This window comes from Hylobates moloch, unplaced genomic scaffold, assembly GCF_009828535.3.
Source record: "Hylobates moloch isolate HMO894 unplaced genomic scaffold, HMol_V3 SCAFFOLD_1, whole genome shotgun sequence".
Taxonomy (NCBI): domain Eukaryota; kingdom Metazoa; phylum Chordata; class Mammalia; order Primates; family Hylobatidae; genus Hylobates; species Hylobates moloch.
In genome coordinates, this window is record NW_026652276.1 from 220,708,575 (window position 1) to 220,721,619 (window position 13,045).

Sequence of the window (13,045 nt, forward strand, 5' to 3'; positions counted from 1 at the left end):
ACGGGGTTTACCACATTGGCCAGGCTGGTCTCGAACTCCTGACCTCAAATGATCCTCCAGCCTTGGCCTCCCAAAGTGCTGGGATTACAGGCATGAGCCCCCATGCCTGGCCTAGCAGTTCTGCCTCCACTTCTATTAGCAGTCCCCCGACAGCTCACCCAGGCTTCTGCTGTAGTCAAGAGCCTTGGACTGCATTGTGTCCACCTTTCACACTGACCCTCCATGGGAGGTACTATGTCAGTCAGAGCCTTCTGTTAGACAGCATTCACCTACCATCCTAGGTAGTGATTATGCTGTTAGGGTGGCTTGTGTTGACACAAATGTCCCTTCAGACCTCGTCCATTCGATTTTTCACTGTATTGGTCCCAAATCCCCAGGCCTTATCTATGCTGAGCTTATCAGACTTCACCTTCAGCTGTACATTTCTAGACAGAGACAGGACTGGCACATTCTGCCTCCACCCTAATGATTCTTGGCCATCATCCCCTGCCTTTACTCTGGTTGGCCTCTGGATTTACCCAGTGCTATCTCTGCACAATGTTCAGTTTCAGTTCTTCCTGAGGAACTTTTTGGTGCCTTCCAGAAGGCTCTTCTTTCCCTTCACACACCTTCCATTAAACTATAAGAGTAATGCCAGGCACTTGTTTCTAGGTGTAGCAGTTTAATCTCTCCAATTAAGCTATAAGCTTCTTGATTTAAAAAAAAACAAAACAAAAACAGAAACATGGCACCTTCTTTTCTTGGACAGCCATCACTGAACACAGTGTTACATAATAAGTGCTCATGAAAACACAACTGATTGACTTATTTTGTGTCATACCATGTGACTGGCCACCATCCTTCCAGATGCCCTTTAAGAGGTCTGCACAGGGATCAGGAGACCTGGGTTCTCCACATGACCTTGTCACTATCTACTTTGTGTTCCTGGTTGAGTCACTTAAATGTTATGAGCCTAAGTTCCCTCAGCCGTAAGATGGTAGCAGCCATTCCTACTTGATCACCTTAAGAATTAATAGGGGATCACCTGAGGTCAGGAGTTCTAGACCAGCCTGAGCAACATGGTGAAACCCCGTCTCTACTCAAAATAGAAAAATTAGCTGGGCAGGGTGGTGTGTGCCTGTAATCCCAGCTACTCAGGAGGCTGAGGCAAGAGAATCACTTGAACCCAGGGGGCAGAGGTTGCAGTGAGCAGAGATCGTGCCATTGCACTCCAGCCTAGGCGACAACAGTGAAACTTGGTCTCAAAAAAAAAAAAAAGAAAAAAAAAAAAAAAGGAATGAACAGGGGAAAAGACAGAGTGTTGACATATTTGACAAACTTCATTGTACGTTTAATTAACTCATTCACTCACTCAAATCATTCAATGTATGTATGCTACACAAATGGCCATGTTATGAAATGAAGATGAGCCAAGAGTTTTCAATTCCACTGAATTATTTTCAGGGAAAGTGACTTCATGAGAAGTAGGAAAGCGAAACCAAAATTTTCTCCATAGAAACTAATTTAATGCCTACACTAGTTTAACCTATTTTATAAACCAAATGCCAGAAATTTGGACAGAGAAGAGTCTTTGACAATATATAACCTAGGTAGGAAGAGGCGACAATCAGAGTTCTGGTAGGTACAGCAGAGTTGGGAGGCACTGTGAAGGTGGGGTAAGATCTTGTACATCCTAATTCCGAGTGCCCTTTTATTACAAGTGCTTTCTGCCGTCTCCTTCAGGCAAAACCCCAGGTTGCTGAAGTGTGTGCTAATTTTATATTGGAAGGCCAGTTCTGGGTCACTGCACTACTAGTCTTTCTCAACCAGGGTTTTCTATCTGAACTACAGAACACAGAAAATGATCTGTGTGACTGTAACCTTCCTATATACCACTCTCAGTGGCCAGGAGAGGAGTCAATTCATTACAATGGATGTCGTAAAGCAGGAGGGCTTATTTCTCCCTGGGAACTCTAGTTGGGGAAGGCTAAACACTGACTGATGGACATATTTCTCGCTGAGGCCGACGGCATGTGGTATTGGTATTGGCTGACCAAAAATAATAGGGCCCTGTCTCTGCTGCAAGGGGGCCGGGAGGGATTTTTTCACTGAGGAGCACTACCTTAATGAACTCAGTTGCTTTTCTATGCCCCTTGTGTCCACATTTCCCTCACTGCCCTACTTCTTTCCTGGGACTGTCTCTTGTCTTAACCTTTTCCCTGCCACGCATCACAATTAGGCCATTCAAACCAAATTTTCTACTCTAAAAGCATTCACGGATATGCCATTTCACGCAGCTGAAGATTCAACAGGCATAATTTAATGACATCCGATTCTTTCTGCACCCTTCAAGTAGGAGCAGCCTTTTTTGAGTCCATCTTTTCGGTAGGTTCCCCGGCCCTGAGCCACGGGGTCAGATCTCTGGCCAGAAGACCCAGCACAGACCCCTGGCTGCAGCTGCAGCTTGTGCACGGCTAGAGAGAGATTCCTGCTTGGGCTATTAGTGTCCCAGGTCTGGACTCTGGTTAATATGGTCGTCACTGTCACCTCTGCTGCTGCTATCCTGTAGTCTCTGCAGTAGGAATTCAGTTTTCTCTTTATTCTCTGTCCTTGGCCTATGCCACAACCCTTCCTTTAAAGGGTGTGTCTCCAGCCCACGAACTTCTGGCCGGCTAGAGCTGCATTCTCTCTCTTTTCTGCTCTTTTCTTCCTGACACCCTATTAGAAAATTAGGGTTATTTCTTGATTTCCTTTATTCAGTTCTCCCTGATCCCTCTACATATGCCACCATCATACAGGCATATAGCTAATCTTTACTTGGGTTTAGTCTCTTCAAAAACAGACCTATTTATAGCTTCCCAATATATAACTCCATGTTAAATGCAACACCTATACTTCAGCCGTCTTATTTACAATTTGAATTTTGAAATTCGGAGTTGTTCCATGGTTCAAAAATCACCTTTGGGCAGGTTGTTTTGCCAAGAAAACCTTTTATCAAAAACAAACAGTTTGACTGGCTGGCAATACACACTTTACTGGAATGGCCTCCCACAGTTTGAGAAGCTCATATCTGGTTGTAGCCCAGCTGGTCAAGGGTGTTATTGTCTGTCTCTCGGGAAACTACTAAAGGAAAGAGTGGGAAGTAGGCACCCTTGGGGAAAATGGCAAAGCCTCTAGGGTTTCAAATGGGACACAGTAGGCAACTAAGAAAAGTAAAACCAACCAATGTGTTTTTTTTTGTTGTTGTTTTTAATTAGAGCCTCAACCAAACTCAAATACAAATTTGCATGACCACCGCTGAATTTGCCTATCATGTATACCACAGGACATTTGCTTTTCCTGGTTACATCATGACTCAGACTTTATTTAAATCCTTTTTACAAAGAAATAAGAGAGATAAAAATGACAGAAATAAAGTCATTGTTTGCTCTCTGCCCAGGCAGCATGGGGACAGAGGCTGATCTGAGGTCAACCCAAAGGCCCCATCGGTTGGGCTGTTATTGCCATATGGCCTGTGGGGCTTTGTTATATTTGTGGGTTGGACCTTGCTCCTATAATCACTTGTTCTCAACAGCCCAGGTGTTTCCAAATCCTATTTCACTGGTTGAATTCATCTGATATTTACAGTCCTTGAGGCTAGTGCTGTGAATGAGGTGGGAGGCACCTCTCACAGAGGGCTAGCCAGTCTAGATACATAACAAGGAAAGAATTATTCCAAGCAACAGAAGATATCTGCGTTTTCCTGGCAGATCCAGAGACAGAGAAACTCACAGGCCCCAGATCTTGGCAGGAGATAGGAAGTGGTATGAGCACCAAAGGGGAGCTACACACCATTAACAAGGAAACAGAATCTGAAAACTCCAAAGAACATGCACATGGATTTTCCCACCCCCGTCTGCTCTTCCACATTCCAGAGACTCCCGGCCTCTAATAGACACCTTTTTATTATGGATAATACTGGTGGTATGCTGGCATGCTGACACTGGGTAGGGGTGGGGTGGGGTTGATCTATTGCCAATTTCCTTGGTATAAATACTGCCTCCATGGCCCATTTCAAGCAAACAACATTTTAACTACCAGCCCTTAAAAATCCTGATTATTTAACAACCAGCTCCTGCAAGCTGGTATGAACTGGCTCCTGCACACCACTGGGTAATACTTAACACACTAGAAACCCTGGAGAACAATCCGACACCCAATATAAGCGTCTCTTCTACAGAAGCCCTGACAGCTTACACCAAACCTGTTTTGCTCTCCACTGATGAGCTGCTCATGAAATCAAACATCTGCCTAGCTTAGAATGCCCTAAGTGTGCCCACTGGAGAAGTTCAGGATAAGTCTACCCATCTGTGGTGTCTTCAACATGGCAACCTTTTACATACTTGAAGACAGTGGTCATGAACCTTGGGGTCTTCTCCTTTCTTCTCCATGGTGAAACACATCCCCAGATCCTTCTACTACCCTTCACATCAAAAGTATAACAGCCCTCCCACAATAAAATGAACATAAAAATGTCCCAAATGTAACATAACACAATGGGGCCATCATCTCCCTTGCGCTAATCAGAGTAAGAATTGTCTTGCATCACACATAAAATACACTAACACTAATGATAGCTGATTAGTTAAAAAAAAAAAAATCACACACAAAAAAATCTCATAATGTTTTAAGAAGTTTAGGAATTTGTGTTGGGCCACATTCAAAGCTGTCCTGGGCTGCATGCCGCCTTCAGGCTGGATAAGCTTGCTCTAAATACTATGCTTTTCTTACTCTCCTAAGATTGCATTAACCCTTTTGACAGCCATCTGATACTAACCATTCATCCTTACATAACTATCTCCCCTAAAGCCTTTCCCTCCTCCCAGAGTCTTTTAATATTATTTCAGGTTTTTCACATTAATTGATTACTAAAATACACTTGCTAAGACTATATTATTCTCACCAAATGTTATATGTTCAGCTTGGCTTCTGTCCTCTATTGAGATCTTTTTCAGTTGTGATTCCCTTATCCGGGATCTTATTTATTCTTCCAAAGGGTGTTACCCACAAACGTGCTAAAAAGCCTTTTGTGTCTTCATTCAATTCACTCACATAGATTTCTGCAGCATCTACAAGGGACCTCGCCCTCTTTAATCCATGCTCTTTGAGTATAGTCCTTAGCTAAAATCCAGCCAGCGGCACCACTCTCCAATCTACGTTTCTCCATCTTGCTCACAGAATTTCACACACTTGTCAAGTGCCTAGTTGAAATCTAGAATGTACTTTTAGCAGGAAAGCACTGTATAAAGGTAAGGATTTGTCTGTTATTTCCCTGCCAGAACTCTCTGAGAATGTTATGAAGAAAATAAATGGGATTCATTTGGCATGCCTTTTTCCTCAGTGAGGTCACATGGGTACCCTGTGGTCTTTCTATTGTTGCTTATAAACCACTTGCCAAAGAAATCCTGTAAGAAATTTCCTTGGGAATCAATCACATTCAGGTTGAGTTTACCACTCGGGCCATATACCAGGGTTGTACAAGCCTGTTCCTAGCTCTCTCTCCTGTGTACGACTGCCAGGTGAAGTTTCCTAAAACACCACTTTCTTTTTTTTTTTTTTTGAGACGGAGTCTCGCTCTGTCACCCAGGCTGGAGTACAGTGGCGTGATCTCGGCTCACTGCAACCTCCGCCTCCTGGGTTCAAGCGTTTCCCCTACCTCAGCCTTCCAAGTAGCTGGGATTACAGGCGCACGCCACCACACCCAGCTAATCTTTGTATTTTTAGTAAAGATGGGGTTTCACCATGCTGGCCAGGCTGGTCTCGAACTCCTGACCTCAAGTGGTTTGCCTGCCTCGGCCTCCCAAAGTGCTGGGATTACAGGCACGAGCCATCGTGCCCGGCCTAAAATGCCACTTTCTTCATGTTGCCCTGCTGTTCCGACATTCCTGACACTATCCAAGTCCTGTCTCTGTCTATCAGGGCTCTCCATCATCAGACCCCACCTTCCCACTGGCCACCATGGCCTCTGACTGGGTTTCAGGCCAGCTCCTTTCTGTTCATGACCTTCGACACTAATTCCTGCTCACACTTCCCTCAACCCAGGAACTCTCCCTGCATCCTGCCCTTCTCATGCCCACCGGCCTTTCAAAGTGCACTTCAAGTCCCCTCCACCATGAAGCTTCTCCTCCCAGTTCTGGTCTCCACTGACCTTCACCTTCTTTATACGACATTCATTCAAATACTTACAGCCATGGATTCACAGAAGCCTTACTTGGAAGGCTGGACTGGAGATCACCTAATTCAGCTTTCTTCCTAACTAGGAAAGGGGTTTACAGCTCAGGGGCAGCAGTGCAATGCAGCTGGAGAGCCACAGGGGCCCTGAATGCTGGCTCTGCCACTGATGAGCTGGAGGCCTCGTGGGCTTCCTCCACTGTCCTGACGTTCGGATATGACACTATACTGAAAATCCTTCAGAAACAAAAAAGAGCACCCCAGCTGTGTCTACTGGTGTTTTACTGGTATTCTATGCCAAACCATATGTAACCATAAAGGCAACTGGTGGGAAGGAGGGGCTCCAAGCAGGACAGACCTGAAACAAAGCTATTCATCTATGTTAGGGATCCCAACCCAACAGAAACTGTAAATAGCTTTGGGTTAAACAGGCTTTTGAGACGTTAGAAACAAACAAACAAAATGTAAAAGTTAAATTTAATTAGACTCTGGGGTAAAATTTAACCTTGAGACTTTAGCACTCTCCACAATGCTGACCTTTGAAGCTGGAGACAGACTGAGCAAGGAGAAGGAACTAGCCAGGAACTTCCTCAATTCTATCCCCTGCTTTCCTGAAGCCCACCCATAATGCCGGCCCAAGAGTCTTCCTTCACCAGCTCTCAGAAATATTCTTGTCCTCAACTTCTGCCAAGCCAGTGTCCACACACAGGCTGACCAGGGAACAAACCCCAGAGGCCTGGGCCAAGGGGCCATTCTTCAAGGAGGACTCTGCCCCCACGCTTGGTCCCCCGAGTCCCTGACGACCCTCCTCTCACACTTGGTCATCTCGCTTCAGTGTCCTCACCTCATGCCCAATCTGATCCAGGTTTCTCCTAAAGTCAAACAAGCGAGCAAACCAACCAACCAACCAACCAACCAACCAAATATCTCATCTTAATCTCACTTTGCATTCATCTACTTATTTTTCCTGTCATCCACACCCTTCTTTCTCAACTACAATAAGTAGTTTGAGGGGTTGGGTACGGTGGCTCAAGCCTGTAATCCCAGCAACTTTGGGAGGCCAAGGCAGGTGGACTGCTTGAGACCAGGAGTTCGAGACCAGCCTGACCAACATGGCAAAACCCCATCTCCACTAAAAATATAAAATTAGCTGGGCATGGTGGCAGGTGCCTGTAATCCCAGCTACTAGGGAGACTGAGGCAGGAGAATTGCTTGAACCTGGGAGGCGGAGGTTACAGTGAGCCAAGATCACGCCATTGCACTCCAGCTGGGGCAACACAGTGAGACTGTCTCAAAAAAAAAAAAAAAAAGCAGCTTGAGGATTTTTCTCCTGCAAACCCTTGATTTTTATTCCTCCCACATGGCTTCCACCCTTCCTGCTGTGGCGCAACATCCCTTTCAGGGGACAATGAGGGCCACCTCTGCTGGTCTCTTCTTTTGGTAGCGAGTGGCTCTGAGCTGTACTGTAGCCCTAAATTTTTTTAATTATTTATTTATTTTTTATTATTATACTTCAGGTTTTAGGGTACATGTGCACAATGTGCAGGTTTGTTACATATGTATCCATGTGCCATGTTGTTTTGCTGCACCCATTAACTCATCATTTAGCATTAGGTATATCTCCTAATGCTGTCCCTCCCCCCTCCCCCACCCCACAACAGGCCCCGGAGTGTGATGTTCCCCTTCCTGTGTCCATGAGTTCTCCTTGTCTGTAGCCCTAAATTTCTCTGCTGTCTCTTTTCTCACTCTCCACCATTAACTTAGGTGTCCCTTTGACTTTCAACTAGTTTTTCCTTCTGCATATTAACTCAGCCAAAGCAGAAATGATCAAAAAACCTAATCTCTGCTCCTAACTGCTCCCTAATTTTTTTACCTTAATCATTTGCATAGACATCCTACAGATATCAGCTATTTACAACATACCAACAAGCAGCTCAGATTCCTTCCTCTGACCTTAATACAGAGTGTCCCTAACACCACCATAACAATGGTTTCCAAAGGCTTAAAATTCTTTCCAGCTCTTTCCTTGGTTACCCTTCTTCATTCTTTCTCTCTTTTTTTTTTTTAGACATGGTCTTGCTCTGTCACCCAGGCTGGAATGCAGTGGTACAATCATGGCTCCCTGCAGCCTAGACCTCCTGTGCTCAGGTGGTCCTCCCACCTCAGCCTCCTGAGTAGCGGGGAATGCAGTTGCATGCCACTATGCCAGGTTGATTTTTGAATTTTTTACAGAGATGGGGGTCTCACTATGTTGCCCAGGCTGGTACTGAACTCCTGGGCTCAAGCATTCCTTCTGCCTTGGTCTCCCAAAGTGCTGGGATTACAGGTGTGACCCACTGTGCCCAGAAGAGTGGACCTGAAACAAAGCTATTCATCTACATTAGGGATCCCAACCCTTCTTCTTTTTTATCTCACATTCAACACTTCTAAAATAAAACCCAACAGACTCCTTTTATGTAAAGTATCAGGAATTTGCTGTGTCTTCCCCATTTTCTTAGCTTATGCCCTAGCTATGCATGCACTGACCTGGCTCTCCTGGAAAGAGTACTGCCTTCAGCCTCCTGGCCACATCCATCCATCCATCCATCTATCCATCCATCCATCCATCAATCCATCCATCCATCCATCCATGGTGCTTAGTCACAATTTTTATTCTACTACCCACTAACCAGAAATCTACAAGCGTTCTTTATCCTCATTATATTACCAAATTCCTCCCCTCTAAATGAGTACCTGGCCCTTCACTTTTTCTTCCATGCATGCTCACTCCATTTGGGTACCCAGTGCCATCTGCCTAGCTAATCTGACCCAGATGCTCATTTGTTCAAGGTCCTTCGGCATTCAGTTCAGTTCAAATGTCTGTCATGTGACTTGTTCATGTTGAGCTTTGAGAACATTCTTCAGTCATTTCATGTCTTCTGTTTACAAGCAGACTGTAAGCTCTTTCAAGTCAATAAGGAGGTCTTCTTTTTTTTTTTTTTAAACACTGATCTGCCCAGATGGTGCTTTCAAGATAGCAATTATGTGATAGATCCTGCCAGTAGACAGTGACTATTGGGGGCCAGAAGCCAATTTCTGTAAGGACTGGCAATGACACCCAATCAGAGATACACAAGAGAAAAGTGTAGGGATGACATGGTAGCCTGTTTCGGGAGATTGCCATAGTCAAAATAATTCACTGGTGTACTGAAGAGCAATGTTTTACCTGTTTTGGTCCTCCTTCAAAGAAAAGGTCAAGAAGAGTGTTTAAAAAAAAAATCACAGTTTAAAATGAGGTAGGAATGTCAAGCTATTATTTCCAGCTACCATGGGTTCAGGCCTTCTGAGACTTGAGGAGCAGGGGCTGCCGTGGTGTGTCAAAAGCACAGAAGACCCCGGGCTCGCTGGAACCATCAAGGGTCCTCTGGTTCTTCTTAAAGTCAAAGAGATTAGGTGCCAAAATGTCAGTTTATGTACTGGTAAATATCATCTTCTTCCTTGGGGTTTTAAGTACTCAGATAAGATGCAACAGAATGAACTGTCCCACAGAGTAAATAACTTTCTGGGAGTAGGTAAGAGACTGGTCAGAAAAGCAGTCACTCTTTTAGAATGCCACAAATGAATGCAATCATTTGTTAAGAGGCACCACAGTACAACAAGACATCATATTTTGGGGATATGGACTGATGCCTTCTAGTCCTCCATAAAGTGCTGATATAACAAAAACATGTTAGAAATGTATTAGACAACTTCGTAACAACATGAAGAAAACAAAATTTAAAAAATCCACATTCTGGCTGGGTACAGTGGCTCACACCTATAATCCTAGCACTTTGGGAGGCCGAGGCAGGTAGACGGCCTGAGGTCAGGAGTTCGAGACCAGCCTGGCCAAAATGGCGAAACCCATCTCTGCTGCTATACAAAAATTAGCTGGGTGTAGTGGCAGGCGCCTGTAATCCCAGCTACTCAGGAGGCTGAGGCAGAAGAATTGCTTGAACCTTGTTGGGGGGCAGAGGTTGCAGTGAGCCGAGATTGCACCACTGCACTCCAGCCTGGGCAACAGAGCGAGACTCCTTCTAAAAAAAAAAAAAAAAAAAAAAATCCACATTCTAACTCTAACACAATAAATTTTCATTTAACTCCTTAAATACATAGTTGTAATCATAGTATCATATAATTTTGCATTTTTTTGGTCACTTGATAGCCTATAGTTACCCTTGCATAGTTTTGGTCTTTCTACTTATAATCAAGTCCACTAATTATTAATATTCCATCTTACAAACTTTGTCACTACCCATTTGCTGATTTTGGTTATTTTTAATATTTAATCTTTAGAAACAGTTGGATAATCACATATACACATATAGCTTTTAAAAAATTAATTACTTATAATTTTAAGGAATGAGATTATCAGGGAAAAGGATATAAAAATATTCATGGCTACGGATATGATTTGAAAAACTGACTTTTAGAAGAACTGTACACATACATAGTTTTAAGTTAATTTTATAATTTTTGATCTACCCTTTGTGACAACTAGTAACACTGCAGAGTGTCACTAATCTGGTGCTGAATCACTGCTGCAGGATCCTAATGTAGTGACTGCCATTTCAGAAGTGGTACTGACTCACTGGTTTTTATAATCAGAAAACAACAACAAAGAATGAGCTGCTTTTTAGAAACATTGCCAGATTCTCAGGAAAATATTTGTACATCTGTATAATATATAAGACATATTGGTCAATTTCCTTTATACATTAGAACAATCTAGTTTCATAGGTATTAAGTAGCAAATATATTCTATTTTACTTTGGCTTATCTTTTAGGTTAGAACAAAGAAAGCAGTTACTTGTGGCTGGGAGCGGTGGCTTGCACCTGTAATCCCAGCAGCACTTTGGGAGGCCGAGACGGGTGGATCACCTGAGGTCAGGAGTTCGAGACCAGCCTGACCAATATGATGAAACCCTGTCTCTACTAAAATACAAAATTAGCCAGGCGTGGTGGCATGCACTGTCATCTCAGCTACTTGGGAGGCTGAGACAGGAGAATTGCTTGAACCCAGGAGGTGGAGGTTGCAGCGAGCTGAGATCAAACCATTGCACTCCAGCCTGGGTGACAAGTGCAAAAACTCTATCTCAAAAAAAAAAAAAAAAAAAAAAAAAAACAGCAAGCAGTTACCTGCATATGATATACAACTAAAATCAATGGTATCTTATGTAATAATAGATAACCTCAGTGTTAACTAAATAAGTATAATTAATGTGAAATGCTATTTTAAAAAGGTATGATTTACTGGCCGAGTGCAGTGGCTCACGCCTGTAATCCCAGCACTTTGGGAGGCTGAGGTGGGCAGATCACGAGGTCAGGAGATCAAGACCATCCTGGCTAACATGGTGAAACCCCATCTCTACCAAAAATACAAAAAATTAGCTGGGCATGGTGGTGGGTGCCTATAATCCCAGCTACTCAGGAGGCTGAGGCAGGAGAATGGCGTGAACCTGGGAGGCGGAGCTTGCAGTGAGCCCAGATGGCGCCACTGCAGCCCTGCCTCAAAAAAAAAAAAAAAGGTATGATTTACTTTTCATTTAACTAGGTGTCTGGTGAGACATTTCTCACCTGAGGCATGGATAAATATCTGAAGTTTGATTAGAAAAAGTTAACAAATGGAATCTATTCTGTTAGAGTTTAATGCCATTAATTTTGTGATTAAAAGTTACAAATGCTATTCAAAATTTCTGGGTCTGGCTGGTTACAGTTGCACATTAAATTGGATATTAGCTGTTCTATTTAGTTGAGATAAAATCCAGCTTTGAATCCAAATGGTTAAAAATGGTGAAGTAAAAAAAGACTGATGACTGTCTTTTAGAAATGCAATTACTTACATGATTGGCTTTTGTCTGTATGCCTTTCAAATGTCAAGATATTCTGAAAATAATCAAATAACCATGAAAGAATTCAAGTGGCAGGATCACTTTAACCTGTGCCTTATATAATGTAGGCAATTTACAGAAAAGCCAATTCCATGTTCTTATCCAAAACAACAAAATCAATGATGCAGCCTTAAAATCTCTTCCTTTGAATTAATCCCTTTACCTAACAACTACATTCTAAAATTTGAGGACTTACCATTCTGGATAGGGAGTGACCTTTTGGGAAGAATCACAGAGTCCTCTCCCCAGCCCAAGACCACTATCAATCCCCGTGGCTAGGGGGTCAACTGTGTACTCAGCTTCCTTTTAAGTCATTTCAAAGGATGAACAATAAACAGAAGCTGTGCTCTCCCACTTTGAGGCATTGGTGATCTGGCAGGGGAGATAACACCCAAATAGGGAGATAATTGTATTGTGACTGCACATAATTAAAGGCAGCGGTGACAGTAATAAGCCCATTTTTTCTTTTGTAGACTGAGAGAGAAAGATCTTAAAAAGTTGTCTTCTTGAATTCAGCCTTTCAAGACTCATTGGTGAATGAGAAAATGAGACATCTGGTTCTCCAAAAGGTATCTGTTGAGCATGGTTCTTACACGGATGGTATCTGGCAAATAGAGATGAGCATGAGACCACATAAATGCCATAGGAAATTCCCAGGTCTCACTGAACTGTTTCATTCCCAAAAACACTGTCACAGTCAGTGGGGGTGGGGGGTGGGGGGGACACATTAAGTGATGAAATAAAAAGTACCAAAGCATAGAATGTCAGCTATTTTACACACACAAAAAAACTACAATAATGCTAGGCTACATCAATTATAATGGAACAAAAAGACTACAAACATTATAAATGTGTGAGTGTGGCTTTTTTAGGAAATTAATTAAATATAAAGAGCTATTGATGGTGGTCATATGGCAATGAGGTCAACACGAAAGCCAGGCACTAGA

General features: G+C 43.2%; 1 protein-coding gene across 6 annotated transcripts in view; it reads right to left on the minus strand.

Moving 5' to 3' along the window:
• The window catches only part of HIPK2 (homeodomain interacting protein kinase 2), a 205,433-nt gene that overhangs the window by 84,769 nt on the left and 107,619 nt on the right, over positions 1–13,045 (minus strand). The gene's annotated exons all lie outside the window — the stretch shown is intronic.